We start from the raw sequence: 20,816 nt of genomic DNA, 5'->3' as shown, positions 1-20,816 counted from the left end.
TTATTTATAATTTTATTTTAGATCCTATATAGACCTTAGACATGTAGCCTATAGATTCCTGATATCTGATAATTTCCAGTGCTATAGGTAAATCTTCCAGTTGCAATTAAACCATTGGTGTATATCTGACCTATAACAGAAGATTTGTGTAAATATTACAACTCAAGGTTTATATTATACACACAGAACAGGTTTGGCTCATATTATGGCTGGGCCCACCAATTTCAGACACATATTATTACTTATATTTTTGTTAACATTCAAAAATGAAATGATATTGTAGCTCATTGTTGTTTGTTTACTACATTATGCATCTTTTTTTGTGATCCAGTTAGTTTACATCCCCCGAATGTAAGTTAATTTGTATTGGAAAGAATCTCTCCCCATTTCAAACTTGTTATTATACTGTAGCTTTGTAGTTTTTGTATCTGCATTTTCTTTGTGATTTCTTCCAGCTGACACTGATCCTGTTGGTACCTCCTTCATAATTTGTTTCACAATAATCACATTATCATATTACCACGATAATATTGTCACTGGTCGCCGTTTTCTTTCGTTTAAGATGGTTCTTTGCTAGTATTTCTTACTTCAATATGGAACGTAGATATTTCAAAGACAACACTAGTGAAGTAAAAGGTGTTCCTTCTTCCTGCTACACAGTCCCTTCCTGTGCAGTAGAACGCCACTCCGATGGTCTAGCTGCAATCAGGCCATGTAGACTGCTGGGACAAGCCATTGCTTGATTTTAGAGAATTTTATTGCACTAGGCAATTACTCATAAAAGAAGTGGATTCATTGGTGCTGTAAAATTCTCTAATGCTGGGTTACAAAAAGTTCTCTCTGCATGACTTTCTTTCAGCTGCAGCAGTAATCTTGCACTTCCTAGTCATTTTACCCTGTAGAGTTGAATTGTTTCCACCCCTCCTGTCATTAGCCAGTAAAACATGTGCTTTCTTTAACCTAGACAGTATCAAATACCTTTAATGGAACAACTGTGTTATTTTATTGAGAAATATGAATTATGAGATAAGGATACATCTCTGTGCCTTCTGCCTAGTCTGCTTCACCTTGTAGGCTTTCTAGTTCTAGGTGTAGTGTTAGAAAGTGGTACATCATCAGAATGTGGTGCACATACCAAAACATGACCTATGTAATGTCAGAAAATGGTACACTGTCAGATTTTGGAACATGTGCAATTAATTGTGATGTGATGGGTGTTTTGCTATTGTCAAACAGAGGTACATTTAGCATTAATTATACATTCTTTTTTCAAAGTTTAACTGGAAACAATCAATTTTTTCTAAAAAGAAAAAAACATTATGACGAGCAAGACAAAATGAGAAGTCCACCGCAAAGTTGCATAACTAAAACTATGTACAAGACCCAATGTATTGCATATTATAAATATGTGTATACTATGTTCTTAATGGTGGAAACATATGATGCATTAATACATTAACAACGATGTAAAAGACTGGAATATATGATCAATTAAATTAAAAAAGATATAAAAGACCAAAAATAGCATAAGGTACCAGAGGTGAATGGTGGGCGATTCCCTGCTTTCTTCTTGTTTAAGGATGGGCAAGCAAGCCACTTTCTACCGCCTACCTGAAAATAACAATACACAGGTGGTCTACTGCCTGTAACATAATAAGCAGAATCACTGCCTCCTTGCACATTTAAGCTTATGTCATGTGTGAAGTAAACTAAACAGACATGCGATTCTGCTGGATCTAGTTTGAAAACTCTGCTACACATCTTGAAAGAAAAAGGCTGGTTGCAATACAACACAAACAAGTTTTTTGGAGTGTTACATTTTAACGGACGAAAACAGTTAAACCCAATGAAATGCACACACGACATGAAACGATACAGATGTGCAGGTACAAATTCTACATTCAAAACAAAAAATTACTGCAAAAAGCGTCCCTCACCAGACGCCCATCACAGGCTCTGCATGCCTGCTGTCGCTAACATGTTGTTGGTGCACTCATAGAGAGGCCCGCCTAGTTTGGCCCTGGTAGCCAATAACATAAAACAGAGCCCTAGATTATAAGGGTAGGAGGGACTGAAATTTGACACCAATCATTTATTTTCCTGAAACTGTCCTCGACTGGGTGTCTGTGTTGTTAAAATTGCAATCTCGTGTGTCGGTGTGGGGAAAGATATTTGCCGTCATTTATGCCCAGTGCCTTTGCTTGCTTCTATGGCTGTACCACAACTTCACAGAAAAGAAACTACTGAACCGCTATTATTTTTAGCTATGGTTACATTTCAAGTGATTCTGGCTCCCTTAGCCAAACACCTGAGGAGAAACTTAACAGTTCATCGCTGGACGCCTGTGAGGAAGTGCAGTCTGGCTGGATGTTCCTACAAACTCGGGCATCAAAGTAAGTCGCTGTCCTTTTTAAAACCCATGGAAAAAACCTACATATTATCGGCTAAAGTAGCAGTTTATGGGTTATGAAACGAAGCATAACTATTAGGCAGCATTTGCGTGCATTAGTGTACATCATCGTTTCGTTTTACTACGTTTCATTGTATCTTTGTGTATGGATTTGGGAGTTACATGTTGATATTTGTTAACTGTTATACTTTGAAACGCGTTACACTGTATACTTCTGTCAGTGTTTTATTGTTGCAGAAGATACAGTTTACTGACCGAGTCTCGCACTAATATTATTGCCATGTCTCTAGGTTTGTTTTTTGTTTTTTGTTTTTTGTTTTTCAATGTGTATACAGGTAGTTGATATTACCTTTTCATAGATCATGGGGCCTGGAGGAGGTTTCAAGGGGTCCTCAAAAAATAAACCAGATAATGTGTTATTTTCCATGCATGCTTATGACACTCTGAGACCTATTATTAGCTTCAGCATGTCCTAAGCATGCGCAGAAATTAACGCACTCAAGTTAGTAATAGAGCTATTTCAGTTAAACACGAGATTACAAAGCAGAGGAAAAATCGTTGGTGAAACACACAATAAATACATGTTTAAATGTACATCTATTGGGATAGGTCTCTACCAACTTTGCATACCTAGATTTGGCAATATCTGACCATTCTTCTTTACAAAACTGTTCAAGCTCTGTCAAGTTCCTTGGGAAGCATTGATGGACAGCAATCTTCAAGTCATGCCACAAATTTTTGATTGGATTTAGGTCGGGGCTCTGACTGGGCCACTCAAGGACATTTGTCTTTTTGTTCCATAGCCACTCCAGTGTAGCTTTGGCTGTGTGCTTTGGGTCGTTGTCATGCTAAAAGGTGAACTCCATCCCAGTTTCAGCTTTCTTGCAGAGGGCAGCAGGTTTTCCTCAAGGATTTCTGTGTACTTTGCTCCATTCATTTTCCCTTCTATCCTGACAAGTGCCCCAGTCCCTGCTGATGAGAAACATCCACATAACATGATGCTGCCACCACCGTGCTTCACAGTATCTATGATGTTCTTTGGGTGATGTGTTGGGTTTGCGCCAAACTTTTTTTTTTTTAAAGAGAAAATAAAGAAATAAATAGTTTTCTAATAGCGGTAGAGCCCTCTCGATGCGGGCACTACTGTGTGGTAAATTACCTTGACTTTCGTTAGCGCCCTCGCCTACAGCTTGGGACGCATAACTCCAGTCGCGGTCATCTACCACACGGTAGAGCCTGTATCGACAGGCTCTATCACTTAATTATATCATGGTGTTCATTATAATAGGGTTTGGCATTTTTCTGTTTCAGAATAATGACAAAATGGAAAATTTGAATTGAACATCAATATATAGTACTTTTTATGAAGATTCCTTCACATTGATCAACATTTAAATGGTATTGTGAGAAGGTACTCGTGTCACATGTGTGGGTAACCGCATTGCAAGACAGAGAGAGTTGGAGTTGAAACACCGGCACATGCGCACAGGATTTATTAAACACAAAACAGATATACGTTATTGGGGATGGGATCACTATCCCCTAAACTAAGTATACTTAACCGACCCGATAGTCATACGACAAAAAACGCTTCTTTCCCAACGCTTTGGCTGGGCATTGCCTTCAGTTTACGTTTAAAATTTGAGGGCAGTTCGACGTCAAAGACACCTTGCGTAGCTGTAGTTCAATGGGTGGACGCTCTCCTCCACTACAAAAAACCTAGTGTAGCATGCTAGTACTGGGTTACCCGAAAGCACTGGGAGACCCGCCTGTAATAACGGGAACGGGCTCTAAAAATTTGTTTTGGGTATTAGAAAAAACCATGGACAGGCAAGCTTATTCAACAGGGCCATCCCGTAAAGATTCCCTTTCCTAAAATAAGTCATCTCTCGTAACTTGTTTTGGTTAGAATGTTCTAGGGAAAGGAATTTTATTAAGAGGGCCGAGCCTCGAGGGAGTGATCTGGCCAATTACTCTCTCGCATGCAAAAGCCTAACTTGGTAAGTTATAAAGGACGGGGTTCTCCTCTGCTCTGATGAGAGTCAGCCGTGAGGATTAGCGCGCAGTCCTGCTCGGTAATTTCTTGGAGACAGCTGCTTTCTCTTACCAGGGTCGAAGGGCTCTCCCGATCCGCTTGGAAGGGTAAGAATTAGTTCAGTTGCGTCTCATGGATTGTATTGATCTGTGATTAATATAATCTTTGTATGTAACCTTGTTGGGTTATGTCCCATTAGGGATATCGTTATTCGCAGTATAGCATCTGTGTATGTAACTGCGTGTGTGTTTGTGTGTGTGTGAAATAATAAAGGACCTTTTAAAATTACTCTGTGACGTAATTGCCTTATTTACTTCCACATCAACTTCCTTTTAAATTTAAAGTAATTAAATTTCACACAACACCCGCCCACCTGCTGATTGAGGACTGGCACAGCTAATCACTCTCTGCCCTTCCTCTCAACCAAACCTAGCAGACAGCAACTCTCAATAGAGTGCCCATCTGTAAACAATCATTTGATCAAACATATAGTGCCCTGAAAAAGTATTTGCCCCCTGTCTGATTTTCTGCATTTTTGCACATTTTTCTCATGGAATTTGGTCAGATCTTTTTGTGGGTTGTAGTAGTATATACAGGGAGTCTGAGAGAAAAAATGGCACCACAGTTTGGTGCTTCTTTCATTTGTTTAGTGTGCAAGGTAATCAAACATGCAATCTTCAGGTGTGAAAAAGTTATTGCCAGTCTCCCCCCCCCCAGTTAACTCAACCCAGTTAAAGGGTTAATTAGGGTCAGCTATTCAATACTTTGGTTAACAATCAGGCCTGATTTTGGGCCAGCCCTACCCAATAAAAATCTGACTAAATTTGGCCTTTACCATCACAGTGAAGTTGTTAGCACACAGGTTCTAGAAGCACATCATGCCACGATCAAAAGAAATTCCTGAAGAACTCTGGGGGGGAAAAAGCTGTTGATGCCTATCAGTCTGGAAAGGGTTACAAAGCTATTTCTAAGGCTATGGGGCTCCACCAAAACACAGTCCAAGCCATATTGTCCAAATGGAGAAAGTTTGGGACAGTAATGAATCTTCCCAGGAGTAGCCATCCCGCCAAAATCTCTCCAAGAGCAAGGCGTAAAATCGTCCAGGAAGTCACAAAGAACCCTAGAACAACATTGAGGGATCTGCAGGCCTCTCTTGCCTCGGCTAAGGTCAGTGTTCATGACTCCACCATCAGAAAGACACTGGGCAAAAATGGGATTCGTGGCAGAGTAGCAAGGCAGAAACCACTGCTCACTAAGAAGAACATGAATGCTCGTCTCAGGTTTGCCAAAAAGCACCTGGATGATCCTTAAGAGTTCTGGAACAGTGTTCTATGGACAGATGAGTCAAAAGTGGAACTTTTTGGCCAACATGGGCCCTGTTATGTCTGGTGAAAACCAAACGCTGCATTCCACAGCAAGAACCTCATACCAATGATCAAGCATGGTGGTGGTAGTGTCATGATTTGGGGATGCTTTGCTGCATCAGGACCTGGATGACTTGCCATCATTGAAGGAACCATGAATTCTGCTTTGTATCAAAGAATTCTACAAGAGAATGTCAGGCCCTCTGTAAGCTGAAGCTGAAGTGCAGCTGGGTCATGCAGCAAGACAATGATCCAAAACACACAAGCAAGTCTACATCAGAATGGTTGAAGAACAAGAAATGTAAAGTTTTGGAATGGTCTAGTCAAAATCTAGATAAACCCCATTGAGATGTTGTGGCAGGACCTGAAACCAGTAGTTTATGCTCGAAAACCCGCAAATGTCACTGAGTTGAAGCAGTTCTGCATGAAAGAGTGGGCCAGAATTCTTCCAGGGCGCTGTGAGAGACTGATCAATAACTATAGGAAGCGCTTGGTTGCCGATATTACTGCTAAAGGTGGCGTAACCAGTTATTGAGTCTAAGGGGGCGATTACTTTTTCACATGAGGGCATTGGGTGTTGCATAACTTTCTCTCATGAATAAATTACACCAACACTAATTTCCCCCTGTGTAGGCCAATCACCCTGCTACAGGTATGTTTAAACGTAAACAGTAAATAAATGAAAAGGGGAAGCATGTAAATATACATGCTGCAGTAATTACATGTCTTTTCTCTTGGGGGGGGGGGGACTATCCAGCGTAGATTGCTCCTCACGCCCGTTGCCTGGTTGCAGTTTGTGTGAAGATGACTGACAGCCAACGATTGCATTCATCATGCATGATTTGTACTACAATAGGTCATTTTTGAATTAGCATTCTCTCTGAATTAGTCAACCATGGTTTTTGTTTTCACTGAGAGAATAACACACTGGAGAAAGCTCAGTGTTAGTCAGTACTGAGATCATTGTATAAGGGTCGATCCTGTACGCGATTTGTTCTAAAACTTGCATTGAAAAAATTGGTTATTTCTGTTGAGATCGTTAAAAACGGGTGTTCATTATAAGAAGGGTTCGTTATAGTGAAGTTAGCCTGTACATATAATCGGGGATGAAGACCATTGCATGGAAGTTTGATCCATTCTTGGTTTTAGTAGTATAAGTTTAATAAGACCATGAACTTGCTCACACTGGGGCTAATCAAGCTCGTGGTAAAAACTGGAATGGGTTAAACCCCTTTGCTTATGTCTTATTTCCATCTCTGATGGATGTGTGTGTATATGTAGATATACTGATAGATAGATATATAAAATTGTATATGGTGGGCTGTGGTTTATTTATATTGGGGGGATGGGGTGGTGCAATGTAAAGGGAGCAGGTGTCTGGTTACAGGGCTGTGTACAAAAAGTGAGGTGAGGAATACGGGCTTGCAAAAATTGAGATGAAAGAGAAGTACTGGACAAGAAATGTTCCTTTCTTTTCATTCACGTGTTCATCCAACTCTGAAAAATGAAAGTGGCACATACCGTACTGTTGGGTAATAGCAAATAATACAATCGGCAATGTCTTGCCAAAAAAATGTATAATAAATAAACCTCAATCTCTACTTGTAATGTAATGCAACCCTAAATTAAGTGTATCTTTCAAAATTCACAATGTTTTGTAGTCATGAGACTAGAGCCATAAACATTATTGCTATGACCGTGTGTGCAATTACAGTAAAGGGTTAACTATACTTGCCTGCAGTGTTTCCCTCATAAAAAACTGATTCATGTCAGCAGGTTAACTGAGAGATACAGTAATGTGTTGATAACATTTCAACAATTACACATGTCTGGTTCAGTCTGATTCTTCACCTACACCTGTATCTACTTTATACGCTGTTTCCCTGTCTATAGTATAGAATGCCGCCTTTGGACATATTTTGAAGCAGGTGCAAAGGTAGATTTCTCAAAGCAGTAAGTGTACCAATATGAACCTAGCACGAAATAGCTACGTTTTTGGAAGGAAAATGTAACCAGTTCTGTGTAGTTTTTTTTTGCTAGTTTAATACAGTTAACTTCTATTTCTCATACCAGCTCTAGCCAAATCGACTTTAATTGGTGTGCTGTAAGCTGAACTGACCATAAGGGGCCATATTCCCAATCCTTAATGTGGGGTTTTCCTCATGTGTATTGCAGTGCACCCTGTGTGGCAGTCCCCACTCTCAGTTCCTGGTGGAAGTCATCAGTCTCCCATCAACATCACCCTGCGGGATAGCCTGCACGATCCCCACCTCAAGCCGCTGAAGATCTGCTACGACCCCAGCACCTGCACACAGATCTGGAACAATGGTTACTCCTTCCTTGTGGAGTTTGAGGACTCCACAGACAAATCAAGTAAGCGACAATTCCTTATTGGTGCATTCTGAGAAACACATGGCATAGGCCTGGGGTACGCTCTTACTTGTCGAGCTACTTGCTGTACTAAACTTGTGTTCCGATTTAAACCAGTGTGTGTGTGTGTGTGTGTGTGTGTGTGTGTGTGTGTGTGTCTATATACACACACACACACACACACACACACACAGTGGCGTGTTGGTTGCACACAGAGGATACGGACAACAAAGCTTCAAAGATAGTATTCTTTTAATAGCAGCTCTGCTGCAACAAAGGGTCCAAAAGAAAAGAATTGCAAACAAACAAACAGAACCAATAAATAAATAAATCAACTGGAGGCAGGTCTTTTTCCAAAAGTAAAAAAACAAACAAAACACAAACGGTTCTCAGTAGTCTTGCCACAGTGACCACGGGCTCCTGTTCATTCACCATATCTCCAGTACTTCGCTTCCAATGAGATACTTCCACATTTATCTGGATTTTCACCACTCTGTACAGACAATCCAAACCTTCCCCTCAACACAGCAAACTAAACCTTTTATAAAGGATCTCTATTGTGGCCCAGATTATCCACAGGTGCTGGCCAAACGAGGCAATTACTCATTAATAAGCCAATGCTCTGTCCTATACTAGCAACACCTGTTGCCTATCATTCAATTAACTCCTCAAACTGATGGCAGGCTGATTCCAAGCTAGCCAAGGATTGTTCCAGCTGTCCCATGCTGTGTGGACCGGCTTAGTTTCAGCCTGCCACGAGCACCTCCTGCTGGTTGTTCTGTGAGGTGGCTCATATATATATATAACAAAACATGCAAAAGTACAAACATGTTCTGGCTCAGGTCTACTCTTGTCCCATTATCTAACAACTTTATAAAGTTCAAGTTTTTGGATCAACGGTCACTTGAAAGGAGTAAAAGTAATAAGAAAATAAGTAGGCAATAGCATGTATCTTCTTGCGACCCTCTCATACAGTATACTGTACAGAACAAACTACACGTAAAAAATATTATACTTGTTTAAACAGAAATGCAACGTCCTGTACAATATACTTTAATGTTTTTGGCGGCATCTATAGGCTGTTTTGCGGTATTGCGTGTCTTTTTGTAGGACTGAAGTGCAGAAGTTTAAAATGCTTGAACCAGAATGGGATTCGTCATTTTGGAGCAGGTATGTTTAAAATGTGCCTTACTTTTAGGACTTTATAAAAATCACATTTTTATGCTTATAAAGGCTTACAGATTCAAATCAATATTTAAATCAAATGTAAGTGTTTAATTTAAACTTCTGCACTACGTTTTTCAATGAGTGCAGTGTAGTTAATGTACCATAGGACTACAAACTGGTCTATAGACTCGTTTTATCTTCTGTTATGTTAGAGCCTATTTAGTTTTAATTTGAATTTAGTTTAAATGGGATTGAGGTTGATTGAAGTAATTTGTATACTTGTTTTCATATTTGTGTAATTTAATATAAATGAAACTTATTTTTTCTCATAAAAATGTTCGTATTTCATAATGGTACCATCTCTTACATTGGTATATTAATACATTTATTTCTTTATTTTTGTTTCAGGACCTTCTAGTGTAGAGCTTTCTATGGCAGATGAATGACAATTAGTAATGCTTTTAGATAACTTTAACAGATGATTCTGATGTTGAATTATCTGATGATCTTCTGCTCCAAAGGGCAATAATAATTGTTGTGATTCCAGTTCAGATGGGCTGTCAATCCATGATGCAATGGAACCTGAGGAGAGCATCTACTCCTACTCATAATGTGTGGTGGAGGAAGCAGGATACCTTCACATTTAATAGAACCATTCCACCCACAGGTGCGCATTCCAGCTGCAGTTAAAGTTCAAAGAGAATTTAGTGTTTTGAAAAATACTTTCCTTCAGAAATTTTCAAAACTCTGGCTGAAAAGACAAACGTAGTTTACTTTGAAAAACCACCACAAAAGCCTCCAACGCACAGCAGCTGAAATGAGAAAATGAGTAACCGTGGATTCAGATGTATTGGGCTATATAACCCTCTCTCTCCTACTCTTCTACCTGAGCAACATACGTAGACTTTGCCCCTTCCTCACTGATTACACTGATGTAACACAACTTTTGTTCCTGGGTAGTAAGTGTTATTTCCTAATTGCTTATGCCTCAAAAGTATAGAAAATGGCTGTTATTCCCCACAAACTTTGCTTTTGTGACCAGGACAGTGATATTTCAAAATATTACTATTTCCAATGGGAAAACGGGCAAATGACTACAAAAGATTTAGAAGTAAGTAGTTTTTCGAGATTTACGATTATACAGTAAATTTACAGTATAATCATAAATCTCAAAAAACTACTCTCTTCTAAATTTTTTGTAGTCATTTTTGTATTACTTTAGTATAAATACATGTTAATTTGGATTCATATGTTGTTTTTTTCTGACTTTATGTGAACGAAAAGACACACATTTGCCCGTTTTCCCATTGGAGATAGTGATATTTTGAAATATCACTGTCCTGGTCACAAAAGCAAAGTTTGTGGGGAATAATAGCCATTTTCTATACTTTTGAGGCATAAGCAATTAGGAAATAACACTTACTACCCAGGAACAAAAAAAAAAAAAAAAAAATTGTTACACGGTGTTACTCCACGCAGCTTATAGTTCAGGCCCTCGTACTGACCTGCCTCGACTACTGCAACTCCCTCCTGGCCGGCTTTCCTGCCTCTGCTACCCATCCACTCCAGCTCATCCAAACCTCTGCTGCTCACCTTGTCTTTTCCCTTCCTCGTTTCTCCCATGGTACACAGCTACTCTGCTGTCTGCACTGGCTCCAATTCAAAACTCTTGTACTCGCCTATCGTTGTCTTGACCTTTATGCTTTGTCCTATGTCCAGACTATCATTTCTCCCTACACCCTTCAGACTATCTCTACCCCCTCTCCGCTCTCCCGCTTCCAGAGCCCGCTCCTTCTCCACCCTTGCTCCTCAGTGATGGAACGACTTACCCACGCATATCAGGACTGCTCAGTCCCTGACCACCTTCCGGCGCCTCCTCAAGACACACCTGTTCAGACAGCATCTGTAAACCTCAACTCTCAGCTATACTGGACTATATGGCACCCAATTGTACCAGTTCTTGCATCAGCTTGTACTTGCACCGAACTGCTCTATACCTTGCTGCTCCTAACTATAACTGTATCTTGTATTTGATTTTACTCATATAGGCAACTGTACTCCTCTTTTTTGTATTTGCTGTTATTGGGAAATCATTCTCATCCAAGTTTCATACTTATTACTTGTTCTTACTGGACTCATAAAAGCAGATATTTATTATAAGTTATAACTGCACTTAGTTAAACTTGCTCTTACTTATACCTTACTGTATTCTTTATTTTGCTCTTATCTGTATTATGATATTCTGTAATGCGATACTTTATAACAATTAAAAGTCACTCTGGATGATGGCATCTGCTAAAGTTGTTATTGTTATTGTTATTGTTATTATTATTATCATTATTATTAATAGAAGAACAGAGATGCCACTTATTGCAAACACAATGACCAGAAACAGGAGAAGATGCATGCAAACGAGATCATTTTTGGAAGGCAAGACAGGTTTTGGAAGGTTACTTGGAGATGTAAAAACCTTTCAAAGATGCAGAAATCCAGGCTGAAAGATCTGAAGTTTGATGCATAAAGTGTATGGTTTCCCTGTGTCTGAATAAATGCAGAGATTGCTTCAAAAGTTTTCATACATAAGGCAAATGGTCCATTCTAAAATTTGTATGAAGTGTCAGATCCTGTACTACAACATGGCAAGACAGATTACCCAAAAAGCAAGCAATAGTGCAAAAGCTTTGTTTAATGTGTTAAACAAAGCTTTTTTTTTTTTTTTTGGAATAAGCAAAGAATGCTGCTTTAAATGTTTCCACACACAAAGCTTTTAATGTGCATTATTTCCTTTGTTGTAAGGCTGGACTTATTTAAGTCTTTGATTGATGTTTTTCATCTGATGTGGTCCTGATAGACAACATTCTGAACACAGTGGTTTTGTAAATACATTTTATTTTTAAGAAAATCTGAATTTGTGTCTCCAACATGCAGAATTCCAAAAAATTGTAACATTATACCAAAAAACATAGCCTTGGTCTTGGGAGGATATAATGGATTTGGTTAATATTGTTATAAAGTATACATAGTTTAAGTTTTTCTTACAAGTGATGCAGATGTTTGAAACAGTAAAGGGTTGGTTGTTTGTAGGTATAAAAAATCTGTCAAATTTTAAAAATGATCCATAAAAAAAGGGGTAAATGTATAACCACGGAATTGCTGCACAGTTTTATATTTGTAACACAGTAAGCAACAGATAGTTCTAATGTATTTCCTCACTGATCACATTTCATTGTTGCCTTGCAGCTGTGTTTGAATAGGTTCATGTTTTATTCTTTGTTTCTGCTGAGTTGGTGCTTTTCTAAGCCTTTGGCATTAATGGGTTGTATCTGCCCGTCTGCCAGATTCCCACAAGCCTGTGGTACTCCCCAGCTTAAAGCAGTATTCAAATAAAGGGGCTTTCAGTGTGCCCTATCTGATGTGGTATCTTTTACAGTCACGCCACTTTTCTGTTCCCCTTGGCACAGTTTATTTTGAATGAACTTTACAAAGGGGGAAAAAAAAACACTGCAAAGGAAAGGCATTTCTGAGATTATGCCCTGTAATCAGAATTTAAAATGACTCCTTTATCTTTTGTTATTTGTATTAACACCACTATTGTACATGCAAAGAACATTATTCTAATTACAAGGTGGAATTCTTAGAATCTGAAATGTGCTCTTGGTTGAGGTTTCTAGTTCCTCTCAAAGATACTAGTACATGTATTTATTTATTTAGTTAATTTTAATAACATCTGTTCTATAAGCCAGATTGTGCAAGCTGTTCGTCTGCTGTATTTGTATACTGTATACCCAGCATTTGTATTTCTTGTATTTCAAAGTCGTAACCAATGCATAACATCCCATTATGAAGTGGAAGAAGTTGTGAAAAGGGGAGGTGGGTAGTTACATCACTGAAAAATAGCACAACACCTTAAATTACAGTTGTATTGTTGTTTTGGGGAATCTGCGCAGTAAATTAAGGATGACTGGTCATAGTTATAAACTTTGGTGTGGGTTGTAGTAGTGTACTAAATTCTTAGCAACTATTAGTGTAGGAGTGTAACCTGCAATGCTCTGCTAGTTTACTGGCCTCCCTGTAACTGCACTGTTGCCTGTTAAATTGGCTGTTTTGATGAGTACTTTTTGGAAACCAGACGATTTTGTCGACTGCTGAAAATTTAATGTACCATGTCTTGGTCTCTCTTTACTACATTCTTCTACAGTTTAGTCTTATGTGCAGTTTTTATTAGAAACCTGGGACAAGATTTAATATTTCAACTTTTAGTTTTCCATAATGTGTACTGTGCACTAAAGGGGTTAGCATGGGGAAGTTTTAGTTCCTATTGTCCTTTTGGCTGTAAACTACAAAAAAATCTAATTTAGAGGATGTTGGAGCAGGTATATGACCTGCTTAGTTTGGGAACTAGAAAGAGTGATGTGTAGACATGGGTGATTTTAAAAGTAAATTAAAAAAATATTATCTGAGTATATCTACTTCTAAAGCAAATCCACCAACACTATTCATATATGCTGACAGTCTGGGTATTTCAGTTTGCCGTCTTTTCAACCTGGAAGCACTATATGAGGACAAGTACAATTCTTGTGCAATTCTAGATCTGCAAAGCTGACTTGTCTTGAAATTGTTAGCAGTCTTCAGCTATCGACGCATTTTGTTTAAAGCTGCGCTGTCCCACAAAATTCCTTTGTTTCTCTTTTCACTCTTTCATGTACTTTTTTTATTATGTGATTTGTGAAATACTACCCATGTACCATGCCTTTTAGAATCCCACGATTTATATTCAGTAATCAAGGAACTGGGGTATTCCTTTTCTTAATACATTTATTAGTTGATTTGCTGTTATATAAACTTACTGAATGGTTTAAACTCTATTATAACCTTGTTGGTTGAACTGTTTATCAATGGAAGACTATTTCAGGAACCATCTGTCTGTCTTTGATAACACTCTGTCGTACTTTGTTTCATTGTGTTTGTTTCTTTTTAAACCTTTCCAGGAGATGTTGCAGCAATTACTGTATGGGTTAGCAGGGATACAATCACATTTGGTAAATGTTCCTGCTTCTGATTTCAGCTTTGAGTGGCGGTCCTCTGCGGAACCAGTGCAGGCTGTGCCAGTTCCATTTCCACTGGGGGGAGAACAATGCTGTGGGCTCCGAACACACTATCGACGGGACGCGCTTCCCTGCTGAGGTGTGTGGCAGCATCCCTGCAGATCAATATAAATGTAAAAGCCATGGGAACCTTTTAATACATTTTAATAAGTGATATAGACTACATCTCCATCAGAATGTGCTTCAGGTGTCCATTGTTTCTGTTCCGCATTTAGTTTAAACTCTGCCAATATAACCTGTGTGATTTTGAACTGTGTTCTGACAAAGCATCCTCATGGTGTATTGTTATGTACTCTGATTGGCTAATGATGACCTTATCTAGATCATTATATAAACTGGACTTTATATTCTATATTTCAGCTCCATTTAGTACACTGAAATTCAAGCAAATACAAAAGCTTTGAAGAAGCTGTAATGGAATGTGATGGGCTAGCAGTGGTAGCAGTGTTTTTAAAGGTAAGTTAATTTGAACTGTTTCAAGTTTTTATTATTCTAGATTTCATAACACTTGTGGGTGATAAATTAATACATACATTTCCTTAATTGATTTTTAAAAACAAGCTCACAGGTGTTCCTTGTTCATAATAATTTTGAAATGTAATATTGAATTCACTTTGAAAACAGATGGCAGCTATAAAATGTATGTAAAAATGAGCTGTATTGTAGTTTTATTATTTTCATTATTATTTTGTACATATAATCCATTTTGTGTTTTATTATAAAGAATATCTGTGTCACTATGCATAGCCGTTTATTATTATGTGGCCGGTGAAAAGCTGGCGTTATTGTTATTTGGCAAGGCTGGAGTTACTTCCCCATCCTTAAATAATCCTGTGGGAATGTGGCTGGAGCCTTAATAAGGTAATTGTTTGGTCAATGGGTAATTAAGGCTCCAGCCACAGGATATAAAAGCCTTGGCTCATTAGGTTTGGTGAGAGCTAAGAGGAGGATTGTGGAAAGATACTGTGTGTAAGAGAGACAAACAGTTGCTACCAACTCTGAGACCTTGTAGGTACTCGCTCTGTTTTTGAAGTTTTTGGGTTTTTTTGTTCTGTTTTACTTTGGCCCGTGTGACAGTTTATTTTCTGTTTCTGAAAGTTTTTGTTTTTACTTTATCAATAAGTATATTGCGCTGCCACACAGTTTCAGCCCCGTACCTCTGTCTACTGTGTACTGCTTCGTGGTCTGTGACATCACCACACTGCCCCTCAAGCCTACCCTGTCACACGGCTGTTTATCATTTTATGAACACAATACAAGTAACAGAATGTTCCAGAAGTGGATTTATCTTTTTTGAGGGAGCTTGGGGAAAGGCTAATCATATTTAAGTGGCACTTTTTTTTCTGTGATCCTCCCTGTGAGAGGGGACAGCCACATCTAGACAAACATCCAGTTGTACATACATCTGTGTTAATCATCCATTGGTTAATTACAATCCATGTTTGTTTTTTTTGCAGATTGGAAAAAGACATGAAGGACTGCAGAAACTGGTGGATGCCCTGCCTGTTGTGAGACACAAGGTAGGAAGAGAATGAATGAATGTACATACTACCAAGACAATAGTGCTTTGGGATGGGCGTGTGAAGACTGCAAATCATTTTACTCTGAAGTAATGCCATAATAAAAGCACAGCAAATCAACACTAATCTTGAACTGTCTAATATTTCGGGATATTAATAGTTTACAGTTCAAACTATACTGTCGGGTAGTTTTATTTGTTCCATATACACATCTGTGTTGTAGGTTTAATAAAGTCCTTTATTTATAACTCTTATGGGAGTGTGTGGCAGAGTGTCCTGCCCCTTTGTTTATTATTGTTTTGTATTATGATTTGTGTTAATGCGACTACGAAAGCCGTCCAATATTATTTTATTATTATTATTATTATTATTATTATCATTATGTATTGTTTGGCCAGACAAGCGAGACGACGTCCACCAGGCTACTGATTATTTAACTAGCTGACAGTCACGCATACTTATTTAATCTCATGCAGACTGTGGTCAAGGGGTAATAAGGTAATTAATAGTTAGTTAACCCCTCGACCAGAATATAAAAGCCTGCAGCTCTCTGCGCTCAGGGTTGTGTGTGTCAGAGGAGAGACGCAAGTCTATAGAAGAGAGTAGACAATTGCTAGACGGGCTGGCTGAAAACCAGCACAATACTTGTTTATTATTTGTTTGGCCAACATGCCTTTTTGTTTGTGTCTTGTTTTTGGTTAAACTGTTTATTTTTGTTAAATATACTGAGCACCACAGCTCAGTTTTCTCCCACCATTCCTCACTGTTTGGAGTCTGTATTTCTGGTCTGACGTCACCACTGCAAGCCATCCTGGTCACAGGGTGTTTGTTAATATGGGTTATTCTGTGTGGTTACCAACACTTCCCATATCTTTAAATGTGTTTAGTTTCCTGAAATGTAAACTAACACTGCTACACATTACCTTGGGTAAGGCAGTCGAAGATGTGTGCTACTCAGGGGCTCCAAAGTATGACAAACTAAAAACACTGCTCTTTCAGGATAGCGTTGTCGAGTTTACCAGCTTTAACCCCAGCTGTTTGCTGCCCACTTGTCTGGATTACTGGACCTACTCCGGCTCTCTGACCACCCCGCCTCTGGCAGAGTCTGTCACCTGGATCATCAAGAAGAAGCCAGTAGAAGTCAGCCATGATCAGGTAAGAACCAGGATGAACTAACTGACAACTCCTGTATAAATGCTGCTTAATATCTGTCCAGAGATGAGACCCCAATACTGATGACCAGAGTGAATACAGTGAAGTGATCCAGTGGTAGAGAAGGTGCAGAGTGTAGTTCTAATCTACAGACATCCCATAAATCAGACATTAAAGTCATATCCTATACAGTATTATGCCGAGTTGGAATGTACCTCTTTGCTATAGATATTTCACTCCTGTAAACCAATATTAACAATTGTGCTTATGATTCCTGACCTTGGAACACCCTATTGAGATTCCTCTTTTGCGCTGTGGAATAGAATATACTACATGCTCTGATCTGAATGTAGAATCAAGCTAAATCCTATTGGTTAGTACTCTGAACTGTGATTTTAGACTTGGGTTTTAAAAAGTAAAAAATAAAATATCCTGTATTACCCTGCAGTGCAATTCAGTATTTCTTTCAATGCAGTCCCTCATTATTACTCGGTAATAGATGGCAAAACCTGCATGTGTGAAAAGTATGCAGAGAAATTCCTGAGCAGCCATGTAAAATCACTATCTGCTGAATGAAATGACATTGCCCTGAATTCTTGATATAAGTTTCTTTTCTCTCTCTAGTTGGCTGTATTCCGCAGCCTGCTGTTCACATCTGCTGACGAGCTGGAGCAGAAGAGCATGGTGAACAACTTCTGCTTGCAGCAGCCACTCATGAATCGCACTGTGTGCTCCTCCTTCTCCCCCTTCCTGGGCAGCATGGAGCCCCAGCCCCAGACCGAGCAGTGACCACAGAGAGGGGCAAGAGACAGTACAGTCCCTTTAGTGCTGCTCTGGCTGGGCTGAGGGATTCTTTTCTTTAAACCTTTAAGGACACGTAATACGGGAGGGTTATGGTGGTGAAAACTTGCTATGCCGCAGTTTTTCCATACAGTATTCCCAAAAATGTCCGTCATTTAATAAACATAGTTTTCTATTGTGGTTTGTGAGGTGTTCAATTTTATCTAGAGGGTAATTTTTCAAATCGTGGTGGGGATTAGAGCTACTGTAAATTAGAAGTGAAAGTCTTTATTGTTGGATTGGAATACTTCTATAGTGCAATTCATTCACAGTAAGTTGAATATTTACAGAGTTCTTCCAGGCTGTCATGCAGAAACAGAGTTTTACTATTTGTTATAGGTTGGTTTTTTGCAGTTGATGGTTTAATATGCAAAAGTTACTAGCCTTTTCATTTCTGTGGGATTATATCATAATGTTTGGGGGGAAATACAAGTTATTATTGCACAGGTAATTGTAGCATTGTCCACATTATTAGTCAAAATGCATTCCTTTTACAGGCATCTATTTCACAAAGCTTTATTGTTTCTGACTAGATTTGTAACCTTTTATTTTTGTCACAAACGCATGCTGGAGTAGAAAGCTTTTAGCAACAGGGACCACTGGACTGTATTTTTAATTTTTTTTAAACTTTTTTTTTTTTTTTTCAAAGGGGCTAAATTTCACACTAAGGGCCTGTGACAGAAATACAGTGAATCTTGGTTGTAAATCTCCCTTCCAACCTGTGAGGGCTCTAAGCAGCGGGAACAGAGTTCTTTGAATGGGCTGGCATGACGGTTCTTTCCCCGGGTCGGTAAGTCGTCAGTCTGGAAGAAGGCGAGACTCGGTTGCAAGAACGTATTGACCCGGAAGGGAAACAACATAGCAGCCACAGATTGTAAAGGCAGCTGCACTCGTTTACCAAGGGGTCATGCGTGACAGCATATAAGGGGGACGGAGAATCGTAATCTGTTCTTTTGCATTGTTTTGTAGTGAGTTAGAACCAGGAGGACAGTAAAAGTGTATTGAAAACTGAAATTATGAGTGTTTTGTTTGTATGCAATTGTCTCGTCTTGTATGTTACCAGACAGTTAACAGGAGCTGTCACCAAGGGCCAGCACTAAACCAGACAACACTGCACCTTCACAAATACTGCATGTACCCAGGACTGGTGACCGTGTTGGTATTAGTGGGACTGATATTTGTTTATTATTTGGGACTGTCTGTTCTTGTACCCTGTGCTGTACACATTGGTAAACTATTGTTTGGTTTCCAGACCTGGAAATACAAAATAAAACATTTCTAAAAACTGGATTACAATTACCTCTGTCTGCTGCTGTCATGCACTGCACCTGTATACAATCAACCACTTTGCCACAGGGCCAAATACATATTTTTTTTCAAAGCTCGGTAACTCCTGTTGAGGAAATGTGACAATGGTAGAACTAACTAAATCTGGAACTAAATAAGTGAAAAATATTTGTTTTAATATTTACATTCACTAAACACAATGGAATATTAAAGGCTGTTTGTACTTTAGATAAAACCACCTAATAAAAGTTTTGAAAACAGGCCTGACCTGATTTTAATGAGATCAGGTTTTAAACTATTTCGCCCCTTTTGGAATATCACACCAAGTATCCTTATCCTTATCTTATCCCTTTTTTAGTTACTGAAGAAAACTTTTTAAAAGGCACAGAACTATATTCACTTGATCCAAACAGTTTTGGTTTAAAATACTGCTGCTGTTTCTAGCAAAGTTGGTTTGCTCTTAATTCATAATACTACTGTTACTGCATCGAGGTAACGTGATGTAGACGTTCATGTTTCAGGTAATCCAGAACGGACTATGTTTGCTTTTGTAAAGCATGGTACTGTCAGATTCCACATTCTTTTTATTTATATACCGAGCATCAAAAGAAACGTATCACTATTAGAACACATTTATTTTCGAAAAAAAATAATGTATATAAAATGATGGATGTTGACAATGTTTTTGGCTTCTTTTAAAATCACTCGATCGTTCATCCTTGACCGTGACACGCTTGAATGACTACGACTGAAGCATATGGAGTAATTTCAGCGGTTGAATTGCAAGCTTGAATAAAAGAAATCACAGGGAAAAAAAGCCATGCCTGTCAAGATAGCAGCGCCTTCTTGCAATCGGCATGTTGGAGGCAGGATTAAAGCAGCATACTGTGGCTCACTGTCATGGGTGCTCACAGCCAGCAATTTCTAACCTGGCAAGATGATATAACCAGACACACACTGTCAATGACAGGCCACAAACTGGGACACCAAGAGACACAACACCTGTACAAGATCAACAGATCATTTTGCAGCATCTTCGTGATGCCAATTGTTAATCCGCACAATAAAAAGTCACTGCACCTGTTCTATAACAGAGTTTGTCATATTTCATGTTAAATCAGGGCTTCTCAAACTCGGTCCTGGGGACCGCCTGTGGTTGTTGGTTTTCGTTTCAACCGAGCTCTCAATTACTTAACTAGACCCTTAATTGAACTGGTAATGTGCTTAATTAGACCTTTTTACTTGTTTTCAGCTCTTAAACAGTTGGAGAGTTCGTTAGCTATAATATTTGATAAGTAACTTGAACTCTGCAACTGTTTAAGAGCTGAAAACAAGTAAAAAGGTCTAATTAAGCACACTATCAGTTCAATTAAGGGTCTAGTTAAGTAATTGAGAGCTCGGCTGGAACGAAAACCAGCAGACACAGGGGGTCCCCAGGACTGAGTTTGAAAAGCCCTGCGCTAAATGCTTTAAGAATTGGATTTGTTGGGGGTGCAGACCACCGAAAAATCCCAAGTAGGACAACTCTTTAAAACTGCCAATAGATATTGTCATCGATGAGACGTG

At 38.9% G+C, this 20,816-nt stretch overlaps 1 pseudogene; it reads left to right on the top strand.

Annotated features, from left to right (window-relative positions):
- The first annotated feature begins 2,108 nt into the window (after window positions 1–2,108).
- Window positions 2,109–18,808, top strand: LOC121296047 (annotated as a pseudogene).
- The last annotated feature ends 2,008 nt before the right edge of the window (window positions 18,809–20,816 follow it).

This window comes from Polyodon spathula, chromosome 21, assembly GCF_017654505.1.
Source record: "Polyodon spathula isolate WHYD16114869_AA chromosome 21, ASM1765450v1, whole genome shotgun sequence".
NCBI classification, from domain to species: Eukaryota; Metazoa; Chordata; class Actinopteri; order Acipenseriformes; family Polyodontidae; genus Polyodon; species Polyodon spathula.
Note: the sequence above shows the minus strand (reverse complement) of the source record. Positions and strands in the feature narration are given on the sequence as shown.